This window comes from Sciurus carolinensis, unplaced genomic scaffold (assembly GCF_902686445.1).
Source record: "Sciurus carolinensis unplaced genomic scaffold, mSciCar1.2, whole genome shotgun sequence".
NCBI lineage: Eukaryota > Metazoa > Chordata > Mammalia > Rodentia > Sciuridae > Sciurus > Sciurus carolinensis.
The window spans coordinates 352,788-369,839 of NW_025920128.1; the positions used below are offsets into that span (position 1 = coordinate 352,788).

Here is a 17,052-nt window from a genome sequence, read left to right on the forward strand (position 1 = left end):
TAGCGTCCACCTCACGCTGCTCCTGTTGAATCGTGACTCCCACCTGTGCCTTTACTAAGCACTCCTCTGTGTCAGTCTGAACGAGTATCCAGCACCTCTGTGGAAATCCAGTGGAAGAAATTCTTTGTGGTCCTGATAACTGCAATAGTTATTATCTTCCCCATATTTTAAAATCAAACCCTACAGCTTTGTGAACTTTTATTTTTGCCTTTACTGTCAGAAAACCATCTTGATTTTCCCTTCTTTCGCAAGTTTTAGACATTTATTGTTATTTTCTAGGTTTGACAAATACAAGGCAGGAGGAAAATATCAAACAAATCCACTGTGAATGAACCCACAACATGAAGGAACACACCGCAAACGTGGAATGCTCTGCGGGGGCTCTGCCCCGCGGTCAGGAGGGGCAGGGCAGACCTCCCATTGCTTCCTGCCAGATGACTGGGGGCCACAGGCACAGCCCTACGGTCCACATGAGTGCTGAGCCGGGTGGCAGGGGTGCTACACGGGGTGGTGCGAGAATCCTGAGCAGGGTGGTGGGCGTGCTACGCGGGGTGGTGCGAGAGTCCTGAGCCGGGTGGTGGGCGTGCTACGCGGGGTGGTGCGTGAGTCCTGAGCAGGGTGGTGGGCGTGCTACGAGGGGTGGTAGGTGAGTCCTGAGCAGGGTGGTGGGCGTGCTACGCGGGTGGTGCGTGAGTCCTGAGCCGGCTGGTGGCCGTGCTACGTGGGGTGGTGCGTGAGTCCTGAGCAGGGTGGTGGGCGTGCTACGTGGGGTGGTGCGTGAGTTCTGAGCAGGGTGGTGGCCGTGCTACCTGGGGTGTGGTGCCAGAACTGGCGGCCGCCCGCACTGCTAGGTCCCCTTCACCTCGCACGAGTTAATATATATATATATATATATATATATTTTAAATTTTTTATATCTTAAGAACAGCTTTCCGTTTATCGAAGGTTCCGTTGTGATTTCCACGTGGTTTCTCCAGTTTCGGGGACATACTTTTGCACGCATTTACATTTCTGGGTCGGTGTGACCGGCAGTTTTGAACTTCGGACGGCAGCCCTTCATTGCTCACTAGAGGAATCGCTCCAGTCTGTTCAGCGACCCTGCGGAGGCTGGTTCTCTGCCCAGGCCAAGCAGCGGGCATGGGCCGTCGGGGTCCAGCTCTCGGCGCAGAGCGCAGTGGGCTGAGAGCCGGTTGGTGCTGCGGGCGTGCGCAGAGCGGGTGCGCGTGCGGTGTGGATGCGGGTGCGCGTGCCGGTGCAGGTGCGCATCCGCGTGGTGGCGGGGCGCGCACGCCTCTGCCCCACGGCCCTCTCGGTGCAGGTGGCTGTCCTCTGCTTCCTAGGTCACGGTTGGGAGACACCCCGCTCCTTAGGCTTTTCATGTGCGTGGATGGGGTGTCGGTCTGCAGCTGTCCCTCCCTGGCACGTCCGTCCAGGTGGGTGTCGGTGGTACTGGCCTCGTGAAGTGCGTGGGTGCCCGGGCATCGGCCTCTGCGCTGCGACCTGGAGGCCCTAGGGGAGCAGCTTGGCGGAGGAACAGCTGACTGGCTGCTCCAGGCGAGGCCGAGACCAGCGGAAGGTGGTGGAGGGAGTTACTCAGCCGCAGCAGGAGCAGGGGATGAGCCAGGGAGGCAGAGGTAGCGGGAGGCAGGCCCGCAGCCGCCCCCTCCAGCCACACCGGCCTGCCACCGGCACCACCCAGCACGGAAGTCCTTCCAATCATCAACCCTTTAGCTGGATAGCCCATGGTGAGGTTGCAGCTCTCATGATCATATCCCCTCCGAACATGCTCTGGTGGGAGCTTTTGGGGACACAACATATCCTAACCATTACACCCCTTTCTGTTTCACAGGACAATCTGAGGAGCATTGGCAAGGATTCTTCTTTCACGATCTGGTGGAGTTCAACTGGGAACCCATCTGGTCCTGGCTTCTCTTTGTTGGAAGGCTTTTTATTACTGATTCAGTCTCATTGCTTGTGGCCGGTCGGTTTGGGTTTTCTGTGTCCTCTTGGTTGGATTTGGTAGGTCACCTTGAAGTTTTGTTTGGAGTTTTATTTTCTTGCCATCAGTTGTACATACAATTTGCGTTCTCAGCGGGAAAACATCCTTTTGTAAGAGATCGTGGCATCTTGTATCCTGTCTGTGGAACCTGATGTGGAGTCTGAAGTGTCCCTGGTGGATTTGCTCTCACTAGTTCCCTGTCAATGGCCAGAAAACTTTACAAAGAAGGAAATTTGAGCTACAGAAAAAAACAAAACAAAACAAAACAAAACCATGATCTCAGGAAGAAAGTAATCCTCTTCATTCTTGTACTGTTTTGAAATTTACAGAAATTCAAATCAGTGAAGACCCTATATTTATTATAAGCAAATAAGATAGTTTCACAATCCTATTATGTATGCTTAGGGGTAAAGGGGAAAGAAGGAAACTGAAAAAGGGACAAACAGGAGAGAAATAGAAATGTAGAAAGAAGAAAAGGGGAAAGAATTGGGAAGTTAGAAATTAAATCATTCAACACGTATGTGGTTCACACCAGGCCACGGAAACAGTCCTCCAAAGCCAGGGCCTCTTGGGATCACCGTCTGGCTGGCTTCCTCTGCAGATGCAGGGTTTCGGGCGCTGGGACCACAGGCAGGCGCGAGGTCCTGCGGTGGGGGTTCTGAGGCTGTGATCTCTCACCGGTGTCTGTAGTTCCTTGGGTGGAGGGAGCTCTGCACGCGACTCACCTGCCTGTGTTCCCGGGTGGTGGAGACGGCCACCTTGGGACTCCTCAGCTGTGCAGGCCTCCAGGCCCTTGCCCGGAGTCTCCTGAGAGCTCCCTTCAGGTCCTGGTTCCTCAGGGTGTAGATGAAAGGGTTGAGTGTGGGGGTGATTATGGAATAGAAGAGGGAAGTGAACTTGCCCTGCTCCTGGGAGTAGCGGGAGGGGGGCTGAGGTACATGTGGGTGGCGGGCAGGTAGAAGAGCGAGACCACCACCAGGTGGGAAGAGCAGGTCCCAAAGGCCTTGTGCTGGCCCTTGGCGGTCTGGATCCTGAGCACGGTGCGGGCAGTGAAGCCAGAGGAGAGAAGGATGAGAGCCAGGGACAAAGAAGCCACCAGCCGGCCAGTGTGGCGTCGCTGAGAGCTATGGCTGGCACCTCATGGAAGAGGTCCAGCACCTGCTGCCACCGAAGGGCAGCTGCACCATCAGGACCACTTGAACGAGGGAGTCGCTGGAACCGCCGAGCCAGGCCACAGCTGTCAGCTGCTGGCAGAGGGCATGCATGACAGCGGTGAACCGCCGTTTACCAGTGACGAGTTCTGCTCCTTCTAACGTTGAAGACTGAACACTAGAGAAGCAGCCAAGGCAAGCATATTAAGCAGGTTTTATTTAAAGGTAGTAATACAGACTTCTCCCGGCAGGAAGAAGGGGGCCATGGCTGATGTTCTAAAGTCCCCAGAAGTGAGCGCACCCTACATCTTTTATAGGTTAAATTCTCTTTTGTTCTCCAGTTCTCTCCCCCCTTATCTCTCCTTCCTGCCCACGTGACTAGGCCTGGTTTTGCATTAACTGAGAAGCCATGGGCAGGGGGAGGGCCAGGGTGATTGAGGCAGGTAAGGGCCCAGGGGGCATTAATTAGCAGCTCCTTGCTTGCAGTCCTTGATAAAGGCAGGTAAATTTGGTCATCAATGGGCTCCGGAGATCCTTGACATTCCATTCTTCCAGGGGCAGTCTCCAACTTCCAGAGGCAGATGGCTTCATGGCTTCATTTCCTCGAATTGACCCGACTTCCTATTTCTACACTAACTATACCTGTCCTTAATTCTGCCTTCATTCCCCCCTTTAGCTTTAGGAACTCCTAACTGCTGTAAGGAAAAGAAAGGGGGCACTGATCGTTCTGGCTGCTTCGAAGCTGAAAGGGGGCAGCGAGGGGCAAGCAGTTTAGAGTTCCTTTTTTAAAAATCGGGTCAATCGAGGGGTCCAAGGTAGAAGTCTGGTTGGGGAAGAGCAGGTTGTAAAGTCATCTGGGGGTGGGTGCTTCTATGATAGAAGAACAAAAAGACATGAGTACTGAAATGAGATTAGTACTAAGTAAATGTTGCAGCATCTGGAACATGCCACTGAGTATCGTGAAAATGACAGAAGTCAATCTCTCACCAGGAGGTGGAAGAACTGAGAAATTGTTCCCATAACTAGGCCTAGCAAAGGCTGGAGGGGACAAGGCCTTTATTTGGGAACTTTAACATTGTCCAGGTTATCAGGAATGTAAACACAACATTTAACTCTTAATGTCATAGATATCCCCAGAAAATATAGTTAAGCTACTTAATGTCATCTGATTTTTGTAAAATATCCCTTTACTGGTATAACCTGTGTTTAGTAGAGATCTCTATACTTCTGTTACTTAGGGATAGATAATCATAGGAGCAAACATAGATTAAGTCCACCTGTGTAGCTTAGGAATGTCTGCAGGCCTTAAACTGACTAAAAACTTCTGACTCTGGCAGTTTCTCTTGATAGTTATCAGGCACATTTGCTGAAGAATCTTTCTTTCATTTGTAGCTTCCAGTCTTTATTCTAGTGGGCTAATACAAGTGTACAACTTAAGTTACATTTAACTATTATTTCTTTTAAATGCCCAAGAATGGCTATATTTTGGTTTTAACTGTTTTGCTGGGTGTCCAAGATCAAGCTGGTCAAATTGACCTGGTTCCTGTCTTGTTAAAGAGTCAGCTGAGTTTCCACAGGGGTCACTCATAGAGAACTTAAGAGCAGCTTCTTAGCTCCATTAGTGCCATTGGTTAGGCAGGGTCTTCTCGATGAGGTGGCTTTCCTTGAAAGTATTAGGGGTGTCTCCCTTTTTCCATGACCCTCCTCTGCAGCAGATGCATTGAGTGAGTTTTCATCCTCTAGTCTCAACAATCTCCTTGATCAGGAGGTTGTGTGACCCAGAGTTGCAACACTCCTTAGAGAAGTTCTCTTGTTCGTGGGTTCAGGCTGACCGAGGGCAAAAGATCCAAATACTGGTCTATCTTGCCTTCTGTATTTAATTCCAATCTCTAAGTTTGATCTTAATCATCCAGCAAGCCAGTCTCACCAGTCATAAAGTAAGAGTACTGGGCTTTAACTCAATGTCCATGACTTCACAGTTATTTACCCTTTTATCTAGCTGGAGTCTGTATTAGTACTGGAAGTTACCACTATCTGTTCTATAGGTGATGGCTTATTATCAAAAGTTACCTAGGTTGTGTGTTCTTGAAGCAGCTACTTCTGCAAAACATTAACAGGTAACAGTTTTACAAAATGAAATTAGCAAGAGTAAAAATATATTCAGCTTGTATAATAGCTATCTTGAATTTTGACTGAGAACCACATTATATCCCCTATTTGAGATCACACTACTTTTACAACAAGAACCAATCTTTTGATTATAACTTTAAATAAGCTGAAGTCTGACTTATTTTGGAGTCACTCTAACATACAGTAAGGTGGGAGGCAGAGTCGTATCTCAGGTAAGGCGTGGCTCTTTACAGATCTTAAGTGTTCTAATTTTGATGTTGATCTTTGCTTCTTTTTTAAATGTCATTTTAAGAAGTTTGCATATACTGTTTCCTGAGTCTATATAAACTTTATAATTAACACAATTTAACATTGTATCTAAAACATGAATCAAAGAAAGGCTGAGAGAGCTTTTAACTTTACTTTTGTATGTCAAAGTGGCAAAATGTCTTCATGTTTCATAATATTAACCTTTAAACAAGTCAGACTCTAACTTTTAAAAATACATTTATATTTGAAATTCTTTATCTCAGTGTAAAAAGTAACAAATTTTACATATACCCTATTGATAGCATGTCCTATAATAGAACATTAAATGATAGAAATAAATCCCCAATTAAAATGTACTCTTTATAAGTTTAAAATTACCATTACAGACAAGTTTAATCTGGAGAGTAGCAGCTTGATAAATTCCCTGCTTTAAAAACTTGTATACCTGAAAAATATGAACACATTTAATATACAATAGTGACCACTTCACAATTACCTTGACACTTTTATCTTACCAAATTTAGTTTTTAAAGAAAAATGTAGACTCTGTAACATAGTACAATACTCTAACAGTTGTTTAACCATAATTGTATAAGCCTCAATTTTTAAGACTAATTGTTCTAAAGAATAAAACTTAATAGACACAAAGTTAAGAGTAAATTAGTGTTTCAAATCCTTGTCATTTTACCATGTCATTTTACCATATAGATTAAACTTTGGTTTATATCAGAACATTAGTATTTCACCTTAGGAAAAACCTTAAATAGCTTAACTGTCTCACATACATACAGCCAACTTAGTTACATGCAAACTTGTTGAAACTTGCCCTTTACATACACAGACTTTCTTAGCACTTACTTAGACCCTCATGTATTTCATCACACAAACACTTTCTTACCCAGAAACATTTCCTTTTCCCTTTTACTAAATATATTTCCATACCCAGAACCTTTTATTTTCTCTTTCCTATTTGTTGACCCCTTTTTGTTCACATTCTGAAACAACTCTTATGAAATTTCTGAATTTAGATAAATTACTCTATTTTAATAAGATTAAATATTTTGTTGTTTATAGTACTCTAATTGAAACACAGTTGAAACTTTTGGGATCCTTTGCATATAGAATTGCACTTGTTAGGACATAACTCTTAGTAACCTTGTTTTTAGTTTAGTGATGACACAAAGCAAGTTTAAACCCTTTTATTTACCAACCTATGAAAACACCAATAATGTTTAAGTATGATACCCCATGGAATTTAAGGAGTTAAGAGTACTTGATGTTATTTAACAATTAGCATTTTAACTTTGTAAATTAATCAGATGTCTCTACAAACACATTTGAGTAATCCCATACATGTTAACTCTAATTCACTTATTCTGTAAAAACCAAGATATCAGACAAGTGTCCTGAACAGTATTTGCTCTTTCCTGTTGAAGAAAAGTCCTAGAAACAATTGATATTAGACATTTTATTAACATCAATATTTTATTAGCTTGACCACCTAGAGACTTGCGAGTTATTTTCAAAGACATTTTACTTTTATTAGTTTACCCAATTTGAATTGAACCTTTAAGTCACATGAATTAAAAGTATCTGGATCCATTTTTAAATTTTAATTTTAGGAGCGCTCAGTTTTGATAGAGACAAAACATGACATCAGACAGCACGACATACAAATAACACAAAATCAAAGGCCTTGTAATTTTATAGGTGAATGTCCATTGCAATGTAACAGATGTTCAAAAACTCTAGTTGAATAAAAAATAGAACTGATCAAAAGAATCATGAGCTCAAAAAAATATAGAATTAAAAAAAACAAGAGTCCTGGAAAAATGATACGGCCGTTAATTACTTTAGTAAGGCATCATAAAATTTACTTTTACTGGAGTTTAGGTAAGACTCTTTTTACTTTTTTTTTTCCTTGGGTTTGAGACCGGTCTCCTACTGAGCCTTTATGCTTCCTTTATTTACATTTCAATGTAAGCCTTGACTGAGATCTGAAAGGATCTAACAGGTTTTAACAGAAACCTTGTGCCTAGGGCATTTTAGCCATCTATCAGGACAGGTTGGACGTCAAAGAAAATTATGAGACCTTATTTTCCATTACTTTTGAGAATGAAGCTACTTTGCTAAGTTCCTCACTGAGATATGCCATTGGTTATTGAGTTGCCTATGGCTGCCTATCCAGGATTTATTTTCCCCTTTGTGATAAACAGGTTAAATCTTGCTTCATAGGTAAGCTGAGGACAGGAGCTTGAAGTAAGGCCCCTTCTTGATATTCCTGGGGCAGAATATTGTCCTGTAGTGGCTATTTTCTGTAGTATTGAACCTGTTGATGACATAATTAAGCTGTATTTTTGAGATCTTATAATTCCTATTAGCTAAGAAGTTTAGGAGTTCTGCAATGGCCTTTTGATATTCCTCCTGGGTGGAGGCACATAAAGGATGTACTTTACTTACTGGAGAACAATCACAGAATGTTTTATCTCTGAATTTTGTTAAGTCCTTAGCTTTTGTCCAGAACAGGTGAGGTTCCATCTAAATCCTGAGGCTACACTGTCTAGGTTAGTTGAGATACAGTATCTGGTTCCTCAAAGGCAAACAGAAATTGCTATTCAGAGTCCAGCATAGACAGGAAAAGTCATCTTTTAAATCTAACTTATTAAACCAAGCAGCAGTTGGAATCCAAGATAAAAGTGTATGGATTAAGAACTACAGGGTGGGGGAAATTACTGCTTCATTATTCTAAGGTTTTGGACTAGGCAGTTTGCTTTTTAACCCCTAAAATGGGTGAATTGCATGGGCTATTGCAAGGCATTAAAAGTTTCTATCAGTTTGAATGATCTTTAATAAGTCCTTTTTCTTGCCTATATGTTCCTTTTTCTTTCTTTTTGATGTCTATTAAAAAATGGAAGATGCAAGCTGGAGAAGATCATCTGAGGATTGATCAGGGCCATGTGCCAATTTTTGTAATTTCCTCTAAATATTTGGGGCTGACTAAATGATAAATTTATACTTTAAAAGTAGGTGGCCCTTTATGGATTCAGGATTCAGAGTGGTGTGTTTTCTTATTGCTTTCCTAAGTCTCTCCATGAAAATAGCAGGACTTTCCTGAAGGCTGCATAATAGTTTTTTAGGCATCCTACTCATTATTTGAATCCCAGGTAGGATGGTTTCTGTGAACTGCCTGTTCTCTAGATGGTTAATAGCATAATTTTCCAGATGAAGTCATACCTGGCATAAGTTTTAAAACATCTCAATATTTATTAGGATCCTCCAAAAGCCTCCTTAAATTTATTTTTGTCTGTCTTAAGTTGGGAGGGTTCCCTTGATTTTCCTCCCTTAGTAGGCGATTCTTCAAGGCTTTCTCCTCTCATGGTAGAGATTATTGCTGTCAAGCATGGTAACATATGAAAGGCACTTTTCTTGATCATTTGCAATTTAGCAATTTAGTATGCAGGCTAGTGGTGAACCTGGCAATAGTGTTGAGAGAGAAGCTCCCTTCTGAGTTATTAGGGACGTCTCCCTAACTTTGAGCTTCCTTACGGTCCAGAAAAACCCGTCTCTCATTACCTGGCTTTGCCAAAGTTATTTCTGGCCTTCTTTGGCAAAGTTGTAGGGTCCTAGTTTACCCTGTGCTAGAGACCCTGGGAGGATTCAGACTTAAGGGCATTACTGCTTTCCTCCTGCCACTATAAATAAACTCCTAATTATGAAAAATGATGACAAAAGTAAAAAGTGTGCCATTTGCCTATCTTCTTGCCCTGTAGACTAAAGGAATCTCCGGAGGGTGAGGGGACACCTATTGGTTGTTAGGCGTATAACACCCTTTGCTTGGAGGGTCTCACAGGAGGAGTTTTTAAATGCCTTCCTCTTGCAGCTTAAAGAGAACACAGTGAGCACATTTAAGCACAGGAACAGTAATGGGGAGGCTCTAGATATCTAGACTAGTGAAGGCTAACTATGCGAACAAAGGGAACCTGGGCATTTTCATACTAATCATCCCAGGCCTTAATCCTACAGCTTGAATTCCTAATGTCTGACCAGCAAGGGAAGGGGAGCATCCAGGAGGGAGTGGATGTGCGGGAGTGTTGTGCACTGTATGGCCCATACGGAGGCAAAGGTGATTGGCACTTTCCCTCAGTGCCGTTGTCTACCGATCAGCCTGGATACCCCTCAGGGCTGTTGGGAGGGGGAGTCCAGAGAAGGAACCTTTGAGGTCCACCCAAGAGTAGCCCGGGCCACCCCGCAGTTGTTCCAACCCTTCCTCCACCTCCACGCATCCTGGGCAGATCAGGACTAGAGACACTGTGTACTGGCGGCAATTGCGCTCCGGGCCTGGACAGAAAAGTAGGAAATGGCTTCAGCAGAGTCCAACATGCCTACAGAGCAGGTGATTGGAAACTTGCCTGGGCCGGGAAACCTCTCACCCGAGTCTTAAGAATGGCGGCTGCACTAACTGCATTTAAGTAGCCGACGGGTGCCCATTTTGCCCTCCAAAAATAAAGAGACAGAAAGATGCACCTCAAACAGATGTGGGGTGCGTGGAGAGAGAAGCTTACTTACCTTATCATAAATCTCAGTGGGACCTCCACATCTGATACCGCTGTTTACTGGTGACGAGTTCTGCTCCTTCTAATGTTGAAGATTGAACACTAGAGAAGCAGCCAAGGCAAGCATATTAAGCAGGTTTTATTTAAAGGTAATAATACAGACTTCTCCCGGCAGGAAGAAGGGGGCCATGGCTGATGTTCTAAAGTCCCCAGAAGTGAGCGCACCCTACATCTTTTATAGGTTAAATTCTCTTTTGTTCTCCAGTTCTCTCCCCCCCTTATCTCTCTTTCCTGCCTATGTGACTAGGCCTGGTTTTGCATTAAGTGAAAAGCCATGGGCAGGGGGAGGGCCAAGGTGATTCAGGCAGATAGGGGCCCAGGGGGCAGTAATTAGCATCTCCATGCTTGCAGTCCTTGATAAAGGCAGGTAAATTTGGTAATCAGTGGGCTCCGGAGATCCTTGACATTCCATTCTTCCAGGGGCGTCTCCAACTTCCAAAGGCAGATGGCTTCATGGCTTCATTTCCTCGAATTGACCCGACTTCCTATTTCTACACTAACTACCTGTCCTTAATTCTGGCTTCTGAGGGGCTCACAGACGGCCACGTACCGGTCCAGACCATGGCAGCCAAGACAGTGCACTCGGTGCCTCCCAGCCAGTGGGAAAGGGTGAACTGCACGGTGCAGCCCTGTAGCCGCTGGTCTTCCTGGAGCTGCCCATGTTGACCAGCATCTGGGGGACCGTGGTGGTCGTGTGGCACAGGTCCAGGAAGGGCAGGGGGCTGAGGAAGCTGGGCATCCAGCCGGCACACCAGGATGATGGAAATGTTTCCCAACATGGCCAGACCGGAGGACACCAGGAGGACCACGAAGAGAGGGAGTTCCAGCCATGGTCTGCAGAACCCCAGGAGGATGAAGTCCTTCGGAGGGTCCCCCAAGAAGCTCTGGTTGTCACTTCTCATGTCGCGGCATCTTCTGGCACCTGTGATGAGTCAAGAGGGTGGGGAGAATGAGTCCTGTCAGAAGGAAATTGTCACCGTCCCCTCTGCATCTGCATCTGCATCTCCACCTGCCTGACTTTCTGATCTCTGCAGAGACCCGGGTTGGGGCAGAGCCAGGCCACGTCCCCTCCTGCTCTGTGGGCTCACCTGAGCCACCTCATCTTCCCACACTTCAGTTTCTACATCTGCTCCTCTGGTCGACCTCTGGGCGGCCAGGGACGGGGCCCTGAAGCCAACGCAGGTTTGTGTGAGGTGGGCGAAGGCTGCCGTGGTTCCCCTGGGCTTGGGCGGCTTCCGGTCTTTGCAGGCACACCTGTGGGGAATTGTCCACTCTCAGGCTTTCCCACGCTGTCCATGGAGGTGGTGGGGAGAGGAGGGGGTGATCAAGCAGGAAGGGCTCCCGGGCTCCCTCTGGCTCCACGCCGTGCCCCTGCCTCCTGGAGCCCATGGCTGTCCCCTGCCCACTGTGCACTGGCTTTGGCAGTTCCAGACGGCTCCGTCCTGGAGTGGACTCCTGGCCTGTTGGGACCCTGAGAGACCCTAACAGAGCCTGTTGAGGGGAATCAGTGTGAACAGCTGGGTGGCTCAGTGGGAGGTCAGCCTGCCTCCAAAGCTAGCGCGCTGTGTGCGGCTGCTTTGCTGGGCCGTCCCCTCAGGGAAGGACTCGGTGCTTTCCGCATGCTGTGGCTGTCAGGTGCCCCTGGGCTGCCATCTGCTCACGTGTGGGCTTCCCTCCTGGCTCCTTCAGGCCAGGAGCTCGGTGCTCAAGTCCCTGGTGGGGTCGCCGTTGCTCCATGAGGAGCGTGGGAGGAACCAAAACCTCTCCGTAGGTAATTTGTGGAGGACGAATTTTGGTTACTGGAAGGAAAGTCAGCACGTGACGTTTTCATGGTGGGAGAATGGATTTTCTGAAGTCACCATGGACAGGGCAGAAACCTGGGGAGTACTCGAGTTGGGAATGGCTCGGGTTAGCACAAGAGCTCAGCGCGTGTGAGGCCCCAGGTTCCGCGCCCAGCAGCCTCAACGGGAAACCAGGACACTGGAAAAGAAAACCGCCTCCGTGTTGGGGTTCGGTTCTTTACGTAAAGTCCATTCTAAAAGCAATGTGATAAAACGGATCGAGGAGAGAAGGTCCTGGTCCTGCGCTCCCGCCTCTCCCTGGCCTTGGCTCCAGGTCCCTGTGCTCCACAGGCAGAGCTCCCCTGGGGCATTGCCCCCTGGCCCAGCCGGCTTTCTCCTCCCGGGGTCTCAGCCTCTGGGGGCTGCAGGCACTGAGTGCTCTGGCTGCTCTCTGCACCGCGCTCTGGCTGGTCCCGGTGAGCAGGGCCCCCGGCTGACCAGATGCGGGCGTTGGTGCACGTCCCTAGGACTGGTCTCCTCGCAGGGAGGCCTTGGTCTTTCTTGTGCTTGGAGCTGCTTTCCATCCAAGTGCCTGGAACGGATCAGCTTCTCCTGCACCTCAGATTTCCCTCAGCCAGCTCCAGCACTGCGGTGTGTTCTGCTCAGGGAGGGAAACTGGGCCTCACCGGGCTTCTGCATTCCCAGCCAGCGGGGCGTGGGGCTGGCGGGGTCCTCCCTGGTGGGTAGCGTGGGCCAGGCACGGCTCCCTCTTTCCGCTCTGGCCGGCACCTGTTGGGGGCCGCCAAACCGGGAGGTGATTTTCTTGTGACCCTCCCCACCTCCTTCCCATCCCTAGTAGTGGGTGTTCAGGTCCACCCTTCAGCCTCCGGGGAGAGGACACGGCCTTCTTCTGTGTCCGGCTGGTTTCACCCAACAGCGTCCTCCAGCTCCACCCATCTTGCTATGAACAGGGTCTCATCCTCGTTTTCTTCCTCGCTTCTCATGCGTTCTCCGTGCCTCTGCTTGGCCCTAGAGCGCCTTCTGACTCGTGATGTGGAGGGAGCGCGTCTCCTTCCCCCGCTGCGCATGTTGAGCGGGTTTCTTCTTTGTGGTGAACCACAGCCCACCTACACTTTCTTCATCCCTCTGCTGGTGGGCACCTGGGCTGTGCCCCTGTGGTCAGCAGGGAGCAGGGGCGTGGGGCTTCCTCTTGCACGACAACCCTGCCCTCTGCACATGCCCAGCAGCCACGCTGGACCCAGTAGGCCTACTTCAGTTCTTCAGGGGACCTGGCTTTTCTCCACAGTGTCGGCCAGCACTGTCTGAGTGCCGCTTTCTCCTCTTCCTCCCCAGCGTGGACTGCTTCCTTTTCTGATGCCATTCTAACTGTGAGATGATTTGCCCGGTGGTTTTGATTTGCGTTACTTTCACAAAGGAGGTTCTGTGTGCCCCCACCCATTGCTGGGGGCACGCACACACATACCCTTCCTGAGCACAGAGACGCACACCCCCTACCTGGGCGCACACACACACACACATGCTCCCTACCTGGGCACACACACACACACACCTGGGCGCACACACACACACCTAGGTGTGCACACACACACACACGCTCCCTACCTGGATGCACATGCTCACACTCCCACAGCTTCTCAACCTCACAGCTGGACACTGCCCAGCCCTGGCCCTCTGCCCTGCAGGGACGCCTGCTGTCCACCTCGTTCCTCTGAAGCCCTGCTGGAGGAGCCCTGCTGGAGGAGCCCCGCACGCCTCGGCCTCCGCTGTCTTCTCAGCCCCGCTTGCTGGACCCAAGTCTGCCTGCTGCGCCTCCCACGTCCAGCCTGGCTGCTCCAGGCCCCGGGCCAGCCCTCCCTCTTGGTTCCTGATCCAGTCGCCCCCTTAGAGGAGTGGCGCGGGCGGGACGTGTCACTCCTCACCACTGTGGGGCAGGGGTCTGTGCGGGACCCCAGCACTGCTGTGGTGAGCCATGGTCCTGCGGAACGGTGAGCGGTCAGGAAGCTCCCACTCGCCCAGCTGAGCCAAGGGCCGGCCTGCTCCCTCGCTGCGCCCTGGGACGCTGGGGCTTGCTGCCGAGAGCCGGCCTGGAGCTCGCTTCCCTGGCCAGGGGTCGGGGCTGGTCCCTGTCTGCTGCCCTCCTCGCTGTGACTGAGGTGGTTGCAGAGGGAGGGAGTGCAGGGGGCTCGCGTCCCCCGAGTGGGCGGCTTCCCCCGTCCTGGGTGTGACCGCAGAGTGGCGTCAGCTGCTGGACCTGTGGCCATTCCTTGCTGACCCCCGCCCCCTGTCTGTGCCCTGGTGGTGTCCAGCAGAGACCAGTGTTCATGCCGTCACCCCTGCTGGCCTCCACTGCCCTGTCTGGAGCTGAGGACCAGCCACGCCCCGTGATGCCCCGCTGTCCGCAGAGCGCTGGCTGGGTCTAGAATGCAGGGTCCGTGGCAGCCCGAGGGGTCTCCGTGGGGGCACGGGGACAGTGGCTGGAACTGCTCTGCGTGGTCAGGATGCACAGCCGAGCCCCGAGGGCCAGGCTCCTTACCTGACCTGGCTCTCTGCCCCTCAGAGCAGGCTTGCCGGAAGGCCCTCCTGCACTGCCCTGGGCAGCAGGCGGTGTGGGCTCACGACCCAGCCTGCAGACGGCCCGTGCCCTGCTCCTGGGGCCACTCCTGAGGACGCGGCGTCCAGAACGAACCTGTGCCTCCTTCCTGCACGAGCGTCCCTCAGTCAAGTCGGCCCCCGTCTCCGCCCGGGCTGGAGGCTCTGCTCTTCTGCCCAGACAGCCAGGCGCTCTGCTCCTTGGAGGAGGAGGCTGTCCCCGAGGTGTCCCTGAGGTGTCCCCGAGTGTCCCCAAGGTCTGCTAACCGGTGTCGAGGGGCGGCTGGCAGTTGAGGTCCCGCGTGAGTTTGGGGCCTTGCCATTCAGGTGCTCCTGGGAGACCAGCCCTGGGGCGCAGCACGCTGTGGGGCGACTCTTCAGGGGTGGGAGGGTGGCCCCGAAGTCAGAGTGCAGCTCAGAGCGGTGGCCCCGGGGAGCAGGAGACCCCAGAGGCCAAAGGCCCAGTCAGCCCCTCGCTGCCTGTGTGTCTCTGGGCAGGTGGCCTCCCTTCTCTGTGTCTCCTGCAAACATAGGAAGTCCTGGTGCTGCCCTCCAGGACTGGTACAAGGGTGAGACCGGTGGCGTTGGTCAAGCGCCGGGGCAGTGAATGGCCAGGCATGGGCCGAGATTCTGTTCGGATGGCGACGCAGCGTCCCGTGGGCCCGTTGCGTTGGTTGCACAGCGAGAACAGGCTCAGAATCAGCAGGGCATTGAGTGAAAGGACGCGAGTGCAGCACCCTGCGGGGAGGCCCTCTGAAGAGGAAGGTCAGCTCTTCCAGATTGAATTTTATCATGTGCTTGAGCGCACAGGGTACGCTGTGTGTGTACAGTGGACGGTCTCCACGCACGTCCACTCTCTGGGCCACCCGCTGTCTCCCTGCTGCCCACCCTGAGCATGCCTGGGGTGAGGTCCAGCCCGTGCTGCCCGGCAGGGCATCGGGCGGCTCCTCCTGGCATCTGCTGCTCTGCGCCCTTTGACCTGCCTCTCTGTGCCCTTTGACCTGCCCCTCCTCACTTCCTCCAGGCCCTGGCCTGCTGGCCGCTGCCTGGTTCTCTCTTTCTTCATGTTCCGGTGTGTCTCCTCCTGTCCGGCTGATTGTTCACACAGGCCCCACACCCCCCAGGCTGAGCCGATGGCAGGGTCACCTCCTCCTCGGAGGCCCGGTGCCCCTGTGTGTCCTCATGTTGGCTTTCCCGCCCGCTCCGCGTCTGCTCACCGTCCAGGGTGCCCGGGTGCCTTCTGGCTGGCCTGTGGAGGGTCTGCAGGGAGCCAGGCGCAGGGTCTTTGGGGGCCCTTCCCCGTGGGCCCGGGCAGGGCGGCCGCTCGCCGGGTTGCAGCTCTGCTCTCTGGAGCTGCGCCCTGGTGGCTCCTGGCGCACAGTGGCCCTGCCCTGGGCGAGCACAGCTCCTCTCTGCACCCTCCCTGGTGGTGCCATTAGCGAGAGCCCTCACGTGCCGCCATGTTGGGGTGGGGGCTCCTGGCCTTGCCAGTGACAGAGCCCCTCATAGGCTCTGCCTCTCGGCCGCACCCCGGCCCACGGGGTCGCGCCTCCAGGCTGGCCTCCCTGCGGTGCTGTCGCCATGCAGGTCCTGGATCTGCCTGGGGAGGCCCGTTCCTGCTGCTGCCTCCCAGCCTCCCCCCTTCCCGTCCTGCTCCGGGGAACATCCCAGCCCCCAGGACACACGCCCAACGACTCGTCTTTCTTCCGGACATTTCCCGGTGTTCAGGGTCAGGGCCCAGGCTCGTGGGTCCCGTCCTGCTCCATCTGGGACGCCCCAGGCTGCGTGAGAGCTGTCCAGGAGCTGCAGGGCCCGCGGGGCTGGCTGCCGAAGGCAGGCTTCAGCTTCCACCTGCCGCTGGGCTGAGGCAGCAGAGCTGCCCGGGCCAGGCGCCTGAAATCTCGCGGGAGCGTCCTGGGAAGCCCTGGGAAGTACGTGGGGGGACGGGGCAGCTGCGAGGTCACCCAGGTCCCTGACCCAATACGTGCCATGCTGGCCTGTGGCGTCCTTGCATTGGCACCGAGCTGCTCCTCACCGCCGAACCCCCCGGACCTCACCCGCCATCCCACTCAGGAAGGCCAGGTCCGGGCAGGACTGGGGAAGTATTTCTCTAGGACTTTCTGTTCCCGTTGTGCACAGCGACGCTCGTGGAGGGAGGCTGCCGGAGGCAGAGGCTGGAGTCCAGTTTTGGACAAGATCTACTTTCAGAGAGCAGCAGGGTAGAGGCTAAAGCGGCAGAAGGAGGCCCTTGGCTGCGAGTTGGTTAGTGAACAGAGACCTTTGTCTTCTTATGAGGGATCAAAAGTGGGCGTCTCCCAAACAAAGGGACCCCGCCCGTCCCCGCCCCGGCTCTGGCGTGTCTGCGGCACACCCAGCAGGGCACTTGTGCATCAGCTTCTCCGTCCAATCCGTGCCCGCCAGGCCTGTGTCAGAGGTGTCGTGGTGTGGGGAGACTCACACTGACCCTTGTGCCAGGAGGCCCTCTCAGATCTTTACAATGGACAACGCAGGCAGAGGCA

General features: G+C 51.7%; 1 pseudogene; it reads right to left on the minus strand.

Moving 5' to 3' along the window:
• Positions 1-1,066: 1,066 nt before the first annotated feature.
• LOC124974001 (olfactory receptor 2B11-like) lies at positions 1,067-11,044 on the minus strand (annotated as a pseudogene).
• Between the last annotated feature and the right edge of the window lie 6,008 nt (positions 11,045-17,052).